At 36.0% G+C, this 18,509-nt stretch overlaps 1 protein-coding gene across 3 annotated transcripts in view; it reads left to right on the forward strand.

Moving 5' to 3' along the window:
• LOC150107973 (katanin-interacting protein-like) overlaps positions 1-18,509 on the forward strand; it is a 726,539-nt gene that overhangs the window by 24,000 nt on the left and 684,030 nt on the right. For all 3 annotated transcript variants that reach the window (XM_090415492.1, XM_090415493.1, XM_090415494.1), the window contains exon 2: positions 3,098-3,175. The gene's annotated coding sequence lies outside the window, so the exon portion shown is untranslated. The remainder of the gene's footprint in view (positions 1-3,097; positions 3,176-18,509) is intronic.

The following is an 18,509-nucleotide window of genomic DNA, read 5'->3' on the forward strand; positions in this document are numbered from 1 at the left end:
TTGTCAATGTAACCTAGCTCTTCCCTTACTTTATAATTTGTTGTTTTTTCAGTTCACTTTGTGGTGTTGATTCTTCTTGAACAGGATTCAAAACATTTTAATCTGTCTTCTTGTTTGTTAGCAATTCAGCCTGAAGTATCATTGAGTTGAAGAGTTTAGGCTATGGCTAATGTTTTAGTTTCTTCATGTTTTTTTTAAACTACTTATTCATTGCTAACTATCCTAGACTTATTCTGTGTTCATATTTGTTCAGTCCATTACCATGATTTTTGTTTTTTCACTCCAAGTTGTATTTATTGTTGGTTAGATTTAGATCAGATGATTCATATCATCCTTCCAAATCATTCTTATTCTTACTTGCTTCGAAAAACTCTTTTGGGTTTACTTTGGTCTGCTTAGCTAATTTTCTCTCATAATCCTATCCTTTCTTACTACTAGTTATCCTTCTTGCCTGCACTTTGTGCTTCTCTTGAGTATGCTGATTAACTTTTTATATTTTTCCCACAATGCTTTCTTTTTTGCAGCTCTTGCTTTATATCTCTAATCATCCTGACTATTGGTATATAGTTCAGTACTTCTCTCAAAAAATCTCTAATCACTTCCTGTGTACTACTGACATTCTTTACTTGTATTTTCTCAAGCTATGACACTGCTCCAAGATGTCTCCTAAGTCGGTCATAATTACCAGCTTTATAGTTCGACATTAACCCTTTCTTGACATAAAATTCCACATGAATCTAGAACTAGGCTGCACGGTTATTCTCCCTGATTGTAGGCAGAGTGCCTATCTTGGTTATGGATACATCCTCTGATGCTGTTATCATATCCAGCACTCTCTTGGTCACTTCCATCATATGCTATTTTAGCTAATTATACCTTAGCAACTGTATAAATTTTACTTCCATCTTACCATGTCACCTTACCTCCCTCCTATATGTCTCCATAGATGAAATCCAAATCTCCTATAATAATTGCTTGGCTTGCACTCATGTTAATATGCCAATCCAAGGCATTCACATCTGCATGTGGACCTCTGTTCTCTGCATCAACCGACAATGTATTTTGTCCTATTGGTATCTCACACCAGATAGCATCAAATGAATTATAGGAAGGTAAATGGGAAGAATGAATATGTGAGTTCCAGATAGAGAAATCTCTCTTAGCAGAATATGTTGGAACCAGTGGTGGCTCATCCATAAGAGCTGCAGCCCTTCCAGTATAAAATGACAGTTCCTGTTTTATTATCACCATTCTTAAATGTTTATATATTTATCTAAAAACTGTTATTTTCTTGTTTGTAATACAATACCACTTGATAGTCAAAAATCAAAAAAAAAAAAATCAACTAACGCCTTTTTATTCCCGTATATACGGGAGTAGGCGAGGCCATTTAGCCCTATCTAACTTTTGGAGACTGAGTGGGCAGTTCAATCTCCACTGGTACCCAATCAGAGACAGATGGCCCAAGGCTATCACTAATTAAGCGGTACGCAGTGAAGAGAGACGGCTCAAATGTGCCGCCATCTCGTGGTCCCTAACCCTAATACAATATATTTAATGTCTGAAATAATGTGGGTTCTACGGTCGATTTTCTTGAGTTTACAGGACGAAAAACCCGAGTTTCTGGGAGGAAAAACCTGCTTGCCCGTGCCAGAGATCGACTAACTCGGGAACCGGTCGAAAAAAGGCTTAGAAAAATTTCCTCTAGTCGCCGACTAGACTTGAAACCAAGTCTTCCTTCGTGCGGCCAAGCGCGGCGGTGTGCAAACGCCACATCCGCTGAGCTACACAGGCTCTCCACTTGATAGTATTTTATATAATTCATTTTGTAACAATAGTTGTATTTTGCAATAGTCAGTGTGCTGTGCAGGCTAGGGCTAGTATCAGTACTGACTATTATACTCAACACTGGAACTGCATTCAATGCAGACCACACCAAACCACTACCTAGTGGGGATAACGCGTGATTGAACACAGAGCATTCTCTGTCTCTTTAAGTCCACCTCTGCTGCATGCCCTTGAGGTCATTGATCTCATACAAGAAGTACTCGTACTCCAACTGTGGCCTTGGACAGTGCCTCTTGCAAACTCCTATACTCAGACTTCTTTTCGGTACAACCTGGTAAAGTAAGTAACAGTAGTAGGATTATTTACCACTTAATCGGAAGTTTCCCTGAAGAGTTACCAACAGATTCGATCCTGTGTACTATCTGGTGGCAACCTGCTGAAACTGTTTTATGGTTGTGTCCTCAAATGCAGAGGCATTGGCTCCCTAAGTTAAATATTTGCAGTGTTGAGTTGTTCAGCAAACTTTAATAAACATTTGAAGCTAATAGAACAGGAAGAAGTCTCAAACTCACACCTAGAAATGCAAAGCCTTAGCAGATTAGTTGCTTGTAAAGTTATTAAGTTTCATGTAAAATAATATTTTTTCCCTAGTTTATTTCAGTTCATTCTTTACTTCAAAATTGAAAAGGCAAATAAGGATTAATTTACAATTTCTTATATTTCTTAGAAATTATAGTGCTTATGTACCTACTTTTTGGTATTTCATTTCATCGCGCATTGTTTTTTAAGCAGGCAACTCTAATACAAAGCAAGGTCTGGGTATTTGTATGTCACTTAAGGATCAAAGCTAGATGACTGGAAGGAGAACTCCATGTAACCTTTAAGGCATGTGGAGAACTGACTGGGACTTTGATGTAATGTCCAATTCTCATGTGGTGCACCCCATTAGTAGGTACCAATGGATACTGCATGAATGAGAATGGGCTGGCGATTTGGCAATTAGCTGACCAAATTGTATTCTGTATTGGCTTAAATCAGAAACAAACAAAATCATCACAAAATTACATATAATGGAATTTATGCCCACTGAATGGATGTAAATAAAAGTTTAAGATGTACATAAAAGATAAGTTTAAATGGTATTTTTATTTTCAGAAAAACTTCATATTAAAAAAAAAACTTTATAAAATAAAGGAAAAATTCAATCTCATGAGTATTTGATATAAAATGATCAAATTAATTTCACATTTAAAATGAATGGAATTAATTAATTATTACTTTTATCAATCCTTCTATAATTTATTTTAAGGGTGGTACATCCTTTCCTTGGCTGGGGAAAAAAGCTATGAATGGAAATGTATCTGTTTGGCCAAACATGTTATTTCATGTAAGTTATCTAAAAAAATTATTTTAATTTATGTTATTCTTATTGAACAGCACCATATTTTGAATCATTATATAAATACCTTATCCCAACATAATTGACAAATGTGATTTGCTGACATAAATCCAACTTTTGGTAAAATGCCAGAGAAAACTTAAAAAAACATGTTAGGGTGGTTGGAAGTTTTTGTGTTGTCAGGAATTGAGTACTTTCTCACTCATTTTTGAAATTGTAGTAAACCTCTAAATGGCATTTATTTGCTGTAGGCCTTTCTGCTTCTTGTGTGTGTGTGTGTGTGGGGGGGGGAGAATTATGACAATAATTAAAAGCATTTCCAAATGGTTACATCTTATTGTATTCAGTTTCCTTTCTTTCTTTTTCCCCCTTCCCCAACTTTTTTTTTTTTTTTAAATGTATTTTTATGCTTGTATAGTTGGCATCACCCTTAGACCCAGGCAAGAAAGCCACCTGCCCTGAACCTGCATATCATAAACACAAAAAAAATTTATTAAAAATAAAAGATTCAGAATCAGTCTTATGGAACAATACATTTTATTGAATTAATATATAATTTATGAATGCCTTTATTTTATTACTCATCAACAAAACACCCATACATGCACAGCAATAATTAAATTCAGCCATATTTGATATTTTGCTGACTTTCAGTTATACGAAAACCATAGATTTGCACATTTTTCAATTTTTAATCTTTATTATTATTATAACATCTCCAGGGAGTTGGACTCATCGAGGGAGGGCACCTACTCTACAACTCTGTCTCCACACTCAGTCTACCAACTACAATGAACTGCAACTACCATCATCATCTACACCAATGCCATCTACTGCCCATCACCACCACTATTATTTTCACAGACAATCACAAACATCCATGCTCACGGCAGAATTTGAACCTGCAGCCTTTTGGCTGGAAAGTGGATATGCTGACCAGCCAGGCCAGACCAGTCCTTTATGAAGGTATATTTGTCAAGGTTGCTCCAACTTATTTTATTTAACAGTCTGTTAGTTTCATTTATAAAATTTAAATATTTAAATAAAATAAGTTGGGGCAACTTTGCCATGTTGTACTATCGTTTTTTATTTATGTCTGGGGTGCTTAAGGGTCAAAGCTGTATAACTGAGAGGAGATCTCCACATAGCCTTTAAAGGAATGCAGAGAACCGACCAGGGCTTCTGACCTAATGTCCAATCCTCACCTTCTCGTGGTGCACCCTGTTGGGTATCTACTTGGATACTGAACGAACAAGGATGGACTGGCAATTTGGGATTTAGCCGACCAAATTGTATTCTTATTAGTTAAACCAAAATAAAAAACGATGGTACAACATGACAAAATTTCATGCCCGTGGAGCGTCGCCTGGTTAAACAAGGCCCCAGTTTTTTCGCCAGGGAACCAGGGTAAACAGTGAGAAGTCAGCTACTGGAACAAATCTGAAAACACATCCCAACTAAACATCACCAGAGTTAAAGATCGGTACTATCAACATAAGAAACCTGAATGGCAAAGAAATGGAAATAGCTGAGGAATTAGATAAGTACCAGATCGACATAATAGGGGTTACTGAAACAAAAAAGACAAAAACTGGTGAGATCTTTCTGAGCAATAAAAACAAAATGTTATATTCAGGCAATGACAATCAAGTAAAAGGAGTAGCCATAGTATTCAACACAAAATACGAGGCTAATCTTCTTGAATGGCAGTCAGTCTCAAGTAGAGTAATGTGGGCAAATATGAGAATGGGGAACTGGACAATGAGACTTATTTGTGCCTATGGTCCCACAGAAGGTTTTACTAAGGTAGAAGTGGAAAAAGCAACTTACACAATGAAAAAGGAAAAGTTGGTCCTTGTTGGGGATCTAAATAGCAGAATAGGAAATGATTGTGAGACATACAAAAATATTTTGGGAAAATTCGGAGAAAAGAGCAAAGCTAATAATAATGGCAAATATCTGTTGGATTTCTGCTCAGGACATGGACTGGTTATTACTAACACCATGTTCCAACATAAAAATGTGCACAAATTCACATGGAGAGAAGAGGCAAGGAATAAGAAAAGTCTCATTGACTATGTTATTGTTGATAGTGATGTTTTCTACCTGGTGCAGGACACCACAGTGTACAGAGGATTTGAAATTGGAAGTGATCACTATTTAGTCTTGGGCAGGATAAAATTGAATTTCATATTGAAAAGTATAACATGTAAGAAAGTTTTAAAGCGAATAAAAGTTGAGCAGTTCTCAGATGTGAACACTAGACTAAAATACACAAAGATTATTGAAGAAAAAATGAAAGAGTTTGAGAACAGGAACCAAACCTTGGAGATTCAGTGGCAAGTCTTGAAGAAAGCCCTGATTGATTCAGCTAGAGAGGCATGTGGTGAAGTTGTCTGCAAGGATAGAAAAATTAGAACTCCATGGTGGACACAGGAAGTTAAAGAGGCAGTGAAGGAAAAGAAGAAAGCATATTAAAAGTTCCTGGCAAATAAGTCAGCTTGTACTCTTAGAGCAGGGGTGGCCAACCTTGTGTAGTTCAAGCGTCAATTTTTTTCATTTTTTTAGTTAAGATGCACCATACTAACTTATACTACTTTTCAGACCTTTTAAAATATGGTAATATGGATATATTTAACAGTTATGCATAAATGATTTATTATGTATATGGTAATATAGACACTTTTAACAGTTTTAAATGAACAAATTTCATATAAAGACAAGATAAACATTAATTATTTTATTGAGACTTTTGAAATTGCTTTCCTTTTGCTAAGCTTGTAATGTTTGGAGTTAAATCAGTTACAGAAAGCATCAAACAGTTTTTCAAATTTGAATCAGTCAGTCCCGACTGTAGTTTGTTCTTAATCATTTTCATTGATGAAAATGCTTGTTCGCATCTGCATGTAGTTAGTTCCAAAATGACAGATATAACTCTGAGCAAATTTTTTCAGTTCTGGCAACGATCGCCAGAAATTAATTATATCAGAAACATCTGGGAGTAATGGAAGTTCATTAAATTTCATTTTCAATAAAGAATTGGTTTTGAGTAATAAATAAGTTCAATAAGTTCCATTTGTATGTTACTAGGTATTGTCAAGATTTTTTGTTCAGTAAGTGAAAAGGAATTTATAAATACAAGTATGCAGTCTTCTTCTTCAGCAAAATCGCTAAAACGACTGTTAAAGGACTCTTGCAATAATCTGAGTTTCTCAGTATATCCTGTAAAGTTGCCATTATCTTCAACAGATTCACTATGTTCTTTTATGTGGAAATTGACTTAAATCCACATTTTTCTAACTGGGAGATGAACAGCTTTAATTTCATTTTGAATGTACTGATGTCATTTACTAAGCTAGGAAACAATTTGTTCTTGCCCTGCAGTTCCAAATTTAGATCATTGAGGTGGCTGGTAAAATCAACTACAAATGCTAAATCAAATAGCCATTTCTCATCACACAACAGGGCTTTTTTCCTCATGCAGCTCATCCTTCTCTTCCAGAAAATTACGAAAACTTTCTTTCAGCTTCCAAAATCTACTGAGAACTTGTCCTTCAGAAAGCCAGCGCACATCACAATGAAGGATGAGATCACCATATTCCTATAGCAGTTCACAATATTCTCTGAATTCTTTTCTGTTTGACACTCTTGCTCTAATTTTATTCACACACTTTACAACTGGTATCATAACATGCTTCAAATTTAGAGTTTTTCCACACAGAGATTCTTCATGTATAATACAGTGATACTTTAGTAGAGAACGACCTAAAATACTCTCAAGTAAAGTTACATTCCCAGAAACTCAACCTGCCATTGACCGGTGCTCCATCAGTGCAAACACTGATGAGCTTACTAGAATCTAGTTGTTGATATTCTAGACATGACTTTACTTTGTCAAATGTGCTGACCCTCTGGTTTTTCCATGAAGTGACTCAAGACCGATAAGTTCTTCAAAGATGCTAAAATTATCATCAATTCCTCTTATAAAAATGCTTAATTGGGCTACATCACATATGTCAGCAGATTCTTCCAAGGCTAAAGAAAAGAAAGAATAAGCATGAACACGGTCTTTCAATTGCTCAGTAACATCATGGGAAAGTTCTTCGATGCATCTTGTAATTGTTTGCTTGGACAGAGCAATTTGGTTTACTTTTTTTTTCAACATTCTTATCATCAAGACATTTTGCAAATTTTTCGAGACAGGGCTTAACAACTTCCTCTCCATCAGAGAAAGGCATGTGTTGTTTAGCCAACACAAAGACAATTTCATAAGACGCCTCCAGCATTGCCACACTTTCACAACTTCGTTTCACAAATATATTTTCTCTCTTTTTTATTTTTTCCTTTTTCTTAACCACATATTCTTTCCGCAACTCAGACCCAGGAACTAACTTCAGTTTTTCTTCTAATTCAGCTTGATGTTTTCTATAGTGTCTGTTAAGATCATGTCTTCTATTATCTGAGAGAATGCTTTCACAAACAATGCACAACGGTTTTCCTGAAGGACCCGCAATAAATAAGAACTCATTTACCCACAGTTCATTAAACTGGCATTTGCTATCACCTCCTGCTTTTCTTCTGCTCAGTTTCTTTTGCAGAGTAATAGGTAACTGACTGTAAAAAAAATTATTTCAAAAAGTAAATCTTATTATTAAATAATTTGTTTAAATTATTTTATCGTTTTAAACATTATGAACGTCAAAAACAGTTCTACAAGTTTAAGATAAGATTCCTATTTTCATGAAGGCCTAATACAGTTCTATAAGTATAAAAATCATATATATATTTTTTTTCATACAGAGTTTTCGTCTCTCTCTCTCGCAATATATTATGCCCAATGAAATATGAGATCGCTTCTTGCCATAATCAGCTGGCAATCACACACACACACAATCCAAACATTCTCATTACGAACGCTTTGCTGATGATCAGTTCAATTTTAGGAATAAACCTACTATACGTAAATCAAAAGGAAAGATATTGTATAAAAAAAAAAACATATAAACACACACATACAAATACACCGAATAATTGCAAGTTTCAGTAATCAGCAAATTAGGGGAGTGGGCAAGAACTTGACATACGTGTTCACAATGAAAAAATTTATTTTTAAATTTACAGAACAATATTAAGCCTTCATGAAAACAGAAATCTTATCTTAAACTTAAAGAACTGTTAATAAAAACATATAAGTTCGAAAACACAGAATTGTTCACTCACATTGAATCAGAAGTTCACCGAATGTTATGACACGAGAGTCAGCTGTAAACTGATTGAGTAACTGGTTACGCATGTCAGCATTTGCCGGTGCCTATTGTTTCAAGATCAAACAAGTATAATAAGTGCGCACTGTAGAATTCAGTCCTAGGTTAATTGTGTGTTTATATATATATAAATATATATATTTATATATATATATATATATATATATATATATAAATCGTATACAATTTTTTTTAAAAATTTTTCTCTGGGGTTCAGTGTGCCACTTCTAATCATGCAATGCGCCACTTTTGGCACATGCGCCAAAGGTTGGCCACCCCCTGTCTTAGAGAATACAGAGACAAATGCAAGAATGCTAAACACTGTGTAAAACTAGCTAAACAAAAGTCATGGGAGGACTTTGGCAAGAATATAGAAAATAAATATCAGGAAGGTGGCAAAATATTCTGGAGGTTGTTGAAGAAGCTTAGAAATGGAGGAAAGAGTGTTGTAAAAGGAGTTAGAGATGATAAAGGTGACATGAAAACAGGAGAAAAAGATATCCTTGAAGTATGGAGTAATTACTTTGAAAAACTGCTAAATGAAACAAGCAGTGATGACAGCACAGTGGTAAATAACACTGACCAGGAATACATATCCATACTTGAGGTAGAAAAAGCCATCAAAGGCTTGAAATGTGGAAAGGCAGCAGGAGTAGATGGTATTCGACTAGAAATGCTGAAGTATGGCAGTATGAGTCTTACAGTGGCTGCACTGCATAGTTCAGAAAGCCTAGACAGAGGGACGAATTCCCGATGATTGGAGTAGAGCTGTAATAGTACCCATATATAAAAAGGGAAATAAAACTGAATGTGGGAATTACAGAGGTTATTTCCCTGCTGAGTGTTCCTGGCAAGATCTATGCAAGTATACTTGAGAAACGGTTGAGAAGAATTGTGGAAGAAAAGCTTGGTGAAGAACAAGCTGGATTCAGGACAAATAGAGGCTGTCAGGATCAGATCTTCACTTTACGACAAATAGTCGAGAAAGCATGGGAATATAACAAAGATCTGTATTTAAGTTTTGTCAATTTGGAAAAGGCATATGACAAAGTGCCAAGAGAGAAGCTATTCAATACGCTACAGTTATGGTGTCAATGGGGCATTATATCAAGCAATACTTAGTCTTTATTTGAGTTGTAAGTCAGCAGTTAGAATTGAAGGAAGTACAGGAAGATGGTTTAATATGTTAAATCTGGTGTGAGACAAGGATGTACATTATCCCCTCTGTTATTCATTATCTATATGGATCACATTATGAAGGAAAGTGGTATTAAACATGATATCAAAATTGGAGATGTTAATGTCAGCTTTTTGTTTTATGCGGATGATGTTATACTGCTAAATAAATCTGCTACAAGTCTGCAAGATTCTCTGACTAAATTGAATAGCTGTTGTAGTAGATATGGTATGAAGGTCAGCAATAAAAAGACAAAGACAATGAAAATAGGCAGAATCATTGAAAATGTCAACTGTGTTGTGAATGGAGATCCTGTGGAACAAGTAAAACATTTCAGCTACTTTGGCACGATTTTTACTGAAGATGGTAAATTAAATATAGAAATAGACAACAAAAATCAACAAAAAAGCTGGTATGGTAGGAAGTCAATTGAATAAATTCTTAAGGAATAAAAGAGAAATTAGTCAGAACACTAAATTAGCTGTATACAAGACAGTGTTCAAAGCAGGTTTAACTTATGGATCTGAGAGCTGGGTCAGAAGCAAAAAACTTGACCAAAGACTAGAGACTGCAGATATGAGAGTCCTGAGAAAGATTATAGGCATGAACAGATGGCATCAGTGGCAATATCATATTAAAAATTAGGATATTAGGAAAGAACTTGACGTTGTCAGCATCCAGGAATGCGTTAGCAGAGCTAATCTCAGGTGGTATGGTCACTTAAACAGCATGGGCGAGGAATGATTAGCAAAACAAGTGTTCTCTGCCAGGTTGGCAGCAAAATGACCCAGAGGAACACCAAGATATAGGTGGATTGATATGGTACAAAGTGCCTCATACGATAGAAATATAAGATCTGATAATGTTGGCGTCTTGACAAGTAACAGACTGATTTGGAGGAAAATTGTAGATAGGAAGTTAGTTATGATGTAATTTCTTTCATGTAGTACTATCATATCCTGTACACCCCTTGAGGGTACATGGCAGGAATTTGATGATGAACTATTTATGCCTGAAACAGATTGAAAACAAAAACCAAACCTTGGAGTCTCAGTGGCAAACACTGAAGAAGACATTGATTCAGCTAGGGAGGTATATGATTAAGTTGTCTGTATGGATAGAAACATAAGAACACTATGTTGGACACAAGAAGTTAAAGAAGCTGTCCTTTCCAGGACGGCTTCTTTAACTTTTGCTTCTTTTAAAGAAGCAAAAGTTCTTAGCAAATAAGTCGGCAGATGCCCTTAAAGAATACAGAGAAAAATGGAAGAGAGCTAAGCTATGTATAAAAGTATATAAACAGAAGTCATGGAAACACTGGTAAGTGTATGGAAAATAAATATCAGGAAGATGGCAAAATATTCTGGAGGTTATGGAAAATGTTTAGAAATGGAGGAAAGAGTATTGTAAAGGAATCAAGAATGATAAAAATGACATGAAAACTGAAGATAAGGATATCTTACATGTCTGGAGTAATTACTTTGAAAGACTGTTAAATGAACCAAGCAGTGATAGAACTGCTTGGACTGCTACTGTTTAATTTGTTCATTAACAATATAGGAAAGGATCTGAGAGGAACTGTTGAGTTATTTGCTGGTGATGCAAAGTTAGGTAGAGCAATAGTTAATACAGATGATGTCGAAATTTTGCAGGAAGATTTGGAGATTGGCAAACTAGGCAAAAGAGAATATGTATCAGTTTAATGTGGCATGTATGGTTATGCATTTTGGGGTAAAAAAATTACCAACTTTATACCACATTAGTGGAACTGTACTCCCAGAAATTGACGAAGCCACAGACTTGGGAGTGTTAGTGGATAAAGAGTTAAAGTTTAGGGAGCACATAGCAAAAGTGGCTAAAACAGCTCATCAGATCACTTGGTTACTGAAGAATACTTTGATGCGCAGAGACAAGCAGGTTATTGTTCCTCTTTATGGAGCCTTGATGAGACCCCATCTTGACTACTGCGTGCAGATCTGGGTGCCAGGGTGTCTTGACAGTGGAGAGGATCCAGAGGCGAGTGAACAAGATAGTAGCAGGTCTATGAAATGAACCTTACAAGAATAGGTTGAAGATTTGTGTGTTACAGAAACTGGTTGATAGATGGAAAAGTTATGACATGATTGAGACATACAAATTACAGAAGGGGTTTTAACAAGATTAATTCAGAGGAAATTTTTCAGAACAGGTGCGTTGGTGGGAGAACTATTGCGCAAATGTTGAATAGTTCTTGACAATGTTTAGTGCCCCCCTAGTGACCATAAATGGAAACTGAGTAAGAGTGTAGCTAGCAGGGGTGTTATTACTACGTTTTTTGCTCGGAGAATAATGAATGAATGGAATAGGTTGCCAGAGTCTATTGTGGGTGCCATGACTGTGAATGAGTTCCAAGCAAAGTATGATAGATATTGTGCAAATGTTGAATAGTTCTTGACAATATTTGGTGCCTCCCTCATTCAGTCTGAGGACTCCTTGGAGTTGCCCATAATAATAATAATAACTGTACTACTCTTTGATTTCAAGAGAAATCAAAGAGTAGTACATATCGGTACTTGAGGTAGAAAAAGCCATCAAAAACTTGAATTGTGGAAAGACACCTCAAGTAGATGATATTCAACCACAAATGCTTAAGCATGGAAGTATAAAAGTTTTGCGGTGGCTACACTGCATAATTCAGAGGGGGAGCTCAAATTCCCAATGAGTGGAGTAGAGCTCTCATAGTACTCATTTATAAAAAAAAAAAAAAAAAAAGGTGATAAAGCTGAATATGAGAATTATTACAAAGGAATTTCTCTTCTAAGTCATCCAGGTTAGATTTATGCAAGCATACTTAAAAACAGGTTGAGAAAGATTGTGGAAGAGACTTGGAGAAGAACGAGCTGTATTCAGGCTGAATAGAGATTCTCAAGATTAGATTTTCCCCTTAAGACAAATAGTTGAAAAATCATGAGAATATGACAAGGATCTGTACTTAAGTTTTGCAGATCTGGAAGGCATATGAAAACACTACAGTCAAAGGGGGGGGTGGGGGGTGAATGCAACATTATACAGAGCAATACATAGTCTGTATGTAAGTTGTCAGTCAGTAGTTAGAATTGAAGGAAATAGGAAGATGGTTTGATATAAAATCCAGGGTAATTCAAGAATGCACATTATCTCCACTCTTATTCATCATCTATGTAAATCACATTATGAAAGAAAGTGGCCTTAGGCCTGATATTATAATTGGAGATGTCACACTTAGCTCTTTGCTTTATGCAGATGACGTATCTTAACACATATAGTGCAATTCTCTAGGATTCTGTAACTAAATTGAATAACAGGTGTAACAAATTTGCTACACCTAAATGCATGAAAATCAGCAATAAAAAGATCATACCTGTGAAGATAGACAGGAGCACAGAAAACTTCAGCTGCATTCTGAATCCAGAGTCTATAGAACAAATAAAATATTTCAGCTATTTTGGCTGCTTTGCCAAGTGGAAATTCGCTGGAATGTTTGTGTAAAGAAGGCTCCCCAGTTCAGATCAGTTTTTTTGATTGACTAATTACCGTATTTTTCTGACAATAAGACTATATGACTTCTGACTATTGTTGTCACTCAAAAACTGCGTCATCTGCGTAAAAAAACTGCGTAAAGCTGCATCAAAAACTGCGTAAGACTATAAGACTTCTGACTATTGTTGTCACTCAAAAACTGCGTCATCTTCGGTACCATCCATCACATTACTTATCCAGCATTTCTTAAATGACTTTATAATCGTCTCTTCTTTCACAGTTCCCATGAGTTTTTCACCCAGGTACATCAGAAATTGTTGGCTGTTTCATACATCCTGTTACTGTACATCGTGATTTGGCTTTGCCATCTATTTGTTCCACTCTTCCTGCATAAAATTTTTAATGGTTTATCATCCAAGGGTTGTAATTGACTTGTAAGGCCTCCAGGAATGACAGCTAATTCTATATTCGTTTCTTTTAGAAGCTTCTTGGTTGATTCTGTTTTATGAGCTCTGAATTGATCCTACACTAACATTGCAGGCATTTTTAAAAAATGCACCTGAACGTTTTGCCCATATCTTTTGTATCTATAATTTCATTCCTGTTTCGTCCATCCAGCCTTTATCTTGAAAGTGGATAATAATGCCATGAGGAATTTCATTTCTCGGTAACGTTTTTCTCTTCAAGATTAACATGGGGGGTAGTTTTGTTCCGTCCGTGCAACAAGCTAAAATTACAGTGTAGTGAGTTTTTTCATGACCTGTTGTTTTGAACACTATTGATTTGGTGCCTTTTGAATCTACTGTCTGATTTGAAGGAACATCAAAAGTTAGAGGCACTTCATCCATGTTCGCAATTTGATTAAGCTCATAGTTAAATTTCCTTCTCGCTGATATTACAAATCTATGGAATTCTATAATTTTAGCTTCATAGTCAGCCAGCATTTTTTGGGCTAGAGTGGTTTTTGTATGCATGTATAACCCGTTTCTTTTCATAAATCTAAAGCGCCAAGACAGTGATCTGGTAAAATGTAAAATTCCATTAGCAGTTGCCCATCGTTTTGCTTCAAAAATTATTATTTTCGTAGAAACAGATATTCCCATGTTTCGATGATTTGTTACCCCAATTTTTCATATGTACTTCTAATTCTGGCCATTTTTCTAGGTGCGAACGGAATGTTTTCTTGTGTTTACATAGCAGTTTTAATTGTTCCTCTTGTTTTCTCCACTCACGAAACCATTTTTTCTGTTGTGGTGGACCAAAATGTCTTTCTGCTGCTCTGTTTCCATATTGTTTTGCATAATTTATCACATTTAATTTATAACTCACGTTATATGAAAGTCTTTTTTGTTTTGCTCATTTTTTCTAATTTTAAGGTAAAAATTTTAACGACTTATAAAAAATAATTCAAATGAACCGTACAAAAGCGCATATGTTTTCACACTAATGACTATTGACGCTCTAAATCGGTGATTCACCCACATGCAGCGAGATAACTTAGGTACCTACCTTCAGTGGCGTACTTACTAATTTTATTAACATATTGCGCCAGTAAATGAACTTCACTAACAGCTTCGGTACAGTGTAAAGATTTGTATATTAATGTTACATTCGGACCATAAGACGCACCCCAATTTTAAGTTGATTTTCCTATGTAAAAAGGTGTGCCTTATAGTCCAAAAAATATGGTAATTGTAAATAAATGTGTGAGTATGAGTTGTAGTAAAAGCTGCAACTCTTACGCTGCAAACACTGCAAGCGCAGTGTTTGCAGTGTGTGGGCCTGTTTTTTTAAGTTTGCATAAAAATCATTAAACTTAGAATGGAGTATAGTAACTGACAAAGGAAAAATGGTTGCAGCTTTGTCTTTACAAGAATTTAATTTAGATTTTATTCGTTTCTTGAAATGCGAGGTGTGCTATATGTATTTGTTTGATTATGTAGTTAAATTATGGATATTTAAAGTGGATGGAAGGAAGGGTATGTGTGTGAAGTGCAATTTGAATGACTTGATGAGACTAACGTATTGGTAACAGGAGGTGTTAGTAGCAAGAATGGCACGAGAAGGATGAGTACTCATTTGATAGCAAAGAGAAACAGTGTAAAAGAGCAGTGAAAAATTGGTAAAAAAAAAGTTTTGAAAAAAGCAAATGAGCAATCTGATGAACTTAACAATCAGTGGTAGTAAGAATGATGAAAGCGATATGAACATAGTGGAAGTTGAAAAACAGAGTCCAATTAACAGTAAGGTGGTGAATGACACTGACAAGGAACAAGCATGTATGACTGGCAGTAAAATTGAGAGAGTGAATGAGAGCAGAAAATGACCTAAGGTTTGAAAGCCGAGTTAACTAATATGAGGCAAGAGATGAAATAGATGTCGAGTGAAATGAATAGAATTATAGATATGTAAGGAGGAGTGAAGAAGACGAAAACAAGTGATGTCAGTATAAAAGAAGTAACAAAAAAAACCTGCGAGTGGTGCATGGAGGATTCTATTATTAAAAATGTGGTAAACAAGAAGATGCACAAGGTTTGTTTTCCTTGAGGTAAAATGAATTGAGTGATTGAGGCATTAGAATGAGGAGTAAGCAAGCTAAAGAGTTGCCAGTGGTAATAGGGACAAATGACTTGACTGGGAAGAAAAAAAAACGTGAGATTGAATATCAGGAAGTTGTTGAGAAGGAAAACAGATAATAGTGTGATAGGAAAGATAGTCGGTGTGTTGTCCAGATATGATGGGTGAAATGAGGTGGACAGCCAAGATTGTGAATGATATGTTAATGGAAATGTATGAGGAGAAAGGAGTGTGTTAATGTGCTAAAAAGTGATGGACTGCATTTGAATGATTTTGGTGTGAGTCATTTGTAGAGACTGCTTCTACTGGAAGGTAGAGAAATGAGTGCAGAGAATTAATCTGATCAACTAAGAGGCAATGTGAAAGAGCAGGAGAATAAGGAGCATCTTGGATTTGATCATCTCATTGGAGGAAGTTATTATAAATGAGGTGTCAAATCACCCTCTAGTTAGTGAGAGAGTGACCATGAAGTTATTACCTGGGTGGTTGCCAGCAGTGTGATGACTTCTGTGAGAAAAAGGTAAATATGTTGACCTACAAGGCTGGTGATTATTAGAAACTCAGGAGACAGCTTGCAAATGTAGCATGAAATGAGTTGGGTGGAAAGGAGATCCATGCTGCTTGGGTAATATTCAAGAACTATTTAGTAGAAGCAATTTAAATATATTCCAAGGTTTAGAAGTTATAATAAGGTAGGTGTGAAATGGATGAATGAAGAGATTAAGCATGCAATACAGAGAAAAAAAAAAGCATTATGGAAGCAGCATAAGAGGAGTGGTAATAATCAGTTCCATGAGGATTACAAAGAACAGGTAAGGTTGGTGACTCATTTGGTAAGGATAGCAAAAGTTCCGTAGTATGAACAGCAGTTAGCTAATGAACCCACCAAGAAAATCCTATTGAGTTCTTTCGATATGTACCAGCAAAAAAAAAAAAAAAAAAGAATGATTATGGTAGCATGACACTGTTTGTAGAAAACGGTATAAGGATAATTGCTGTGAGAGGATATAGTTGAGATATTTAATGAACAGATCATAAAGGTCTTTTATTCTTGTGGATGTGACATCATGGTGAGTTTGAGAGCAGTGGATGATGAAGACAGACTGAATGTAAGTGATCAGGCAATGGAGAATTGAGCAAACATGATGTTAATAAGGCTGTGGTGATGGCCCATTCCTTCAAAATATGTGGTGATATATTATCAAGGAAGGGGCCATGTAGTTGACATTGCATCGACACATTTCTTTAATATGACTCTTGCATTGGGTCAAGTTCCGAAGGAATGGAAGGGAGGCAAGACCATGCCTTTCATTAGAAAGGTGACAGAAATCAAGCATCAAATTATAGGTCTATCTATATATCAGTTGTTGTGGTGGTTCAAGTGTTGGAGGCTGCTGAGAACCAGGATCCAGAATTGGGTTGATAACAATGGTATTATCTTTGGACAGCATGGATTTGCTAAAGGGGAGGTCATGTTTTAGTAATCTGTTTACTTACTACAATAAGGTGACAACTTCATTGGACAAAGGAGATGGATACACAGTAGTATACTTAAATTTTGCAAAGGCTTTTAATTGATTACCATATAATAAGTTGATAGTCAAATGAGAGCGATTGGGGGGGTTGGATATTAGAGTACTGCATTGGATTGGAGATTGGCTATCTGATAGGAATTGCAAGGGGGGGGGGGAAATATCCCAAAGAAGGGAAAAAGTCACTAGTGGTGTGCTACAGGGATCTGTTTTAGAACCATTTCTGTTTAACCTGTATGTTAATGATATTGGGGAAGATTTGGATAGAGATATTCAGTTGTTTGCAGATGATGCAAAGTTGGAATGAACTATGAGGAGTAGTCCAGGTGTTCTGGCCTTAAAAGAAGACTTGAATAGATTAAGTGAATGGGCACAGAAATGGGGATGCCCATTCAATGTTGCAAAATGTGAGGTTTTAACATTTGGGAAACAAAGATGGGATGTAGAATTTACGCACGGTGGGGATATATTGTTGGAGGTGGAGGAAATAAGAAATCTTCATGCAATGGCGGATAAGGATCTAAAATTTAGAGGACATATTACTAAAATTGTGAGGACAACACAAATTATTTTAGAAGTAAGAAAAAGCTTTTTCCATTGTGTAAGACCTTGATTTGGTCACATATGGACTACTGTGTGCAGATTTAGTCACCTGGTTTTCAAAAGGACGAAGAAATGCTGGAAAGGTTTCAGATGCAATTGCCTAAGGTAGTTATTACTAATATTTGGAATGCTGAATATGAGGAAAGGTTGAGAAGATGCAATTTACAGAGTCTAGTGGATGGGAGGAGGAAGAGGGATGATATAATATACATACAAGTTGGCAAGGAGTTGTTATAGGATCAGTGTTGAAGAGGTTTTTCATAAAATGATGGGAGATCTTGGGAGAACATGAGGTCATCCCTGGAAGCTGTATAAGGAGGGTGTGAACTTGGGAGTGAGAATCAGGTTTTTTTGCATGCAGAGTTGTGAATGATTGGAATGCCTTACTTGAAAGTCTGGTATCTGCAGAGAATTTGAATGTGTTTTAAGCAAGTTATGATGAACTGTGTATGACAATGGGACCTCCTAGATTATTATTCAGGCCTCCATGGAGTCAAAAGACTCGTCACGGGAGGTCCTTCTTAGGAAACACGAAGTCTGTCATACCACTCCTTGAACTCATTGACCGTTCTTGCTCTAACCACTCTCTCTCTCTCTGGCAATGCATTCCACGGTTCAACCATCCTCCACACAAAGAAACCACCCCTCACCCTGTTGCTCACAGCTTCCTT

The sequence above is a fragment of the Typopeltis vanoorti genome, chromosome 3 (genome assembly GCF_054136105.1).
Source record: "Typopeltis vanoorti isolate ZY-2024b chromosome 3, IOZ_Tvanoo_1.0, whole genome shotgun sequence".
Lineage (NCBI taxonomy): Eukaryota > Metazoa > Arthropoda > Arachnida > Uropygi > Thelyphonidae > Typopeltis > Typopeltis vanoorti.